The sequence below is a fragment of the Apis dorsata genome, unplaced genomic scaffold, assembly GCF_000469605.1.
Source record: "Apis dorsata unplaced genomic scaffold, Apis dorsata 1.3 scaffold_683, whole genome shotgun sequence".
Classification (NCBI taxonomy): Eukaryota; Metazoa; Arthropoda; class Insecta; order Hymenoptera; family Apidae; genus Apis; species Apis dorsata.
This window is the reverse complement of record NW_006263864.1, coordinates 1,859,045-1,861,016: the sequence shown is the minus strand read 5'-3', so window position 1 is coordinate 1,861,016 and position 1,972 is coordinate 1,859,045. Positions and strand designations below refer to the sequence as shown.

Here is a 1,972-nt window from a genome sequence, read left to right as displayed (position 1 = left end):
AGAAGGAAGAAGAGAAAGAGGAGGAGGAGGAGGAGGAGGAGAAGTTGGAGGGTTGACCATTTCGGGAGTGTCGGCGCACGGCTGATCGATGCAACAGCAGCGCCGCTACGAGGCGTATGGTAGGAGGGAAAGGGCAGAGGGTAAGCCTCCCTTCCACCCTGTGTCGGCCTTCTCTCCGGCATATCCCTCCCTCTCGGACCGTTGCACGCGTACTAACCGAGCGGCGCGCGTTCGGCTTCTCCGCTCCAGCCATCCCCCTCCAACCTTTGCGTCGCTCCTCCACCACCACCGCCGCCAATTTTCAGATAGGGGTTGCTTCGACGCGACGCGACGCGACGCGGACCACCGATGCGCCCTCTCGCTCTCCTCCTCCTCCTCTCCGTCCTTTCGCTCCTTTCTCCCTTTCGTGCCTTCCTCTCGCTCTTTCTCCCCCTCGCGCTCCCTCCCTCGCAGCCTCAGTTCTCGCCTGAAGACCGTGCGGTGTACAGGTGATCCGGCTCGTGCGTATTCACCCTCTCCGCGCTCGAGTTTGTTCGCCCGCCGTTGCTCGGGNGTGCTGCCGCGTTGCCACGAGGAGGACGCACGCTCTGTCCTGCCGCGTCGTCGACGAGGTGCGCTTCCTTCTTCTTCTTCTTCTTCTTCTTTTTCTTTTTTTTTTTTCTTCTCACCAATTCTCCTCAATTCCAGTTTCTCCTTCGTTTCGGTTTCGGATCGTGCGCCTCGTCTTTCCTCCACCGAACTTTGTTCCTCCAGCAACGAAATCATCCTGACAGGTTCCTCGTTTCGACTCTCTCTTCGTAGGAGAAGAATTTTCTACGTGTTGTGTTGTGCTCGTTCTTTCCGTTCCTTCCTCGTTCGACTAGTCCTCGATGGAAACCTATCTCCTATCGTTTCTTCCGCGTTCTTCGTGAAAGTGATTCGACGACGAGAAAAACCTTTTTCCTCGTCCTTCCTCCGAACGCCTTCTTTTTCTTTGATATTTCGAACGAGGACGAGATCCGCTCGAGATTGTGCGCCGTGTGTAATAATTCATCGGAGATGAGTTTTCGATCACGTGGGTGGACGATCTGCTTCCATGGTATCTCGATAGCCTTCGACTCGATATTCTGGAGAATATCTCGTTGCTAACGCGACGGGTTTAGTTACTTCGCCGTCCCCTTTTAATCTCGCTCCTTCGAGAGGAATCCTTTTATCGTTCGCGAGGTAATTAAAAAGCTCATTCGTTGTTCGTACCGTTGAGAACTCGCCCAAAGTTTTCTCTCTCTCTCGTCGATGTTTAATCTACGAAACACGCGACGCATTACGTACGATCACGTGGTTGCCTCGTTCATCGTTCTTCGCCGTATCATGGCCAATCGTAGATTCACGAGATTATCGTGATCCTCTTCCACGCTCTTCTCCCCAATTAATACGTTAAAAGGCGATTCTTTTCAGGGGCGTGCAATTATAACGTGATTAATATCCTCGCGAATTATATATTCGCGTAACTCGGGACGGAATGATTTATCCTCGCGCGGTAACCACCGGTATTAAACTGGATTCTCACGGTGCTTCTAAATAATAGGAAGCGTTAAATTGGCTCTCGAGTTTGTGGGATCTAGCGGGATCCGAGTCTTAAGTTCTTTTTCTCGTCTGTGAAACACGCAGTTGCCCCGTCCACGTGTCTTCGAATTGGATTTCCCGGCGAATCTCGTTTCCCGGTTTAGATCCCGTCCTTGTACTTTTCGCTCCGCGATATTTTTCCTTTTTTTTTTTTTTTTTGTAAAACTGGTCGACTTATAGATAGAACGTTGGTTTTCTTTTTCTTTCTTTTTTTTTTTTTTATTTTTTTCGAATCGAAAAGTATCGAGAATCGAGGAGCGAGAAAAAACAATGGGGCTTGGAAGAGATAACCGATGAAACGTCTGGGAAACGGGAATACCGGTTATACGCGTGACACGTCAAAAGAACGGGTAGCATTGTGCTCCATTTC

General features: G+C 50.4%; 1 protein-coding gene and 1 long non-coding RNA gene across 28 annotated transcripts in view; both read left to right on the top strand.

The window, feature by feature from the left end:
* Nucleotides 1-1,972, top strand: part of LOC102678731 (inner centromere protein-like) — a 148,650-nt gene that overhangs the window by 96,570 nt on the left and 50,108 nt on the right. The gene's annotated exons all lie outside the window — the stretch shown is intronic.
* LOC116186423 overlaps nucleotides 7-1,972 on the top strand; it is a 4,550-nt gene continuing 2,584 nt past the window's right edge. The window contains exon 1 of the long non-coding RNA XR_004151410.1: nucleotides 7-611. This is a non-coding gene — a long non-coding RNA (uncharacterized LOC116186423). The remainder of the gene's footprint in view (nucleotides 612-1,972) is intronic.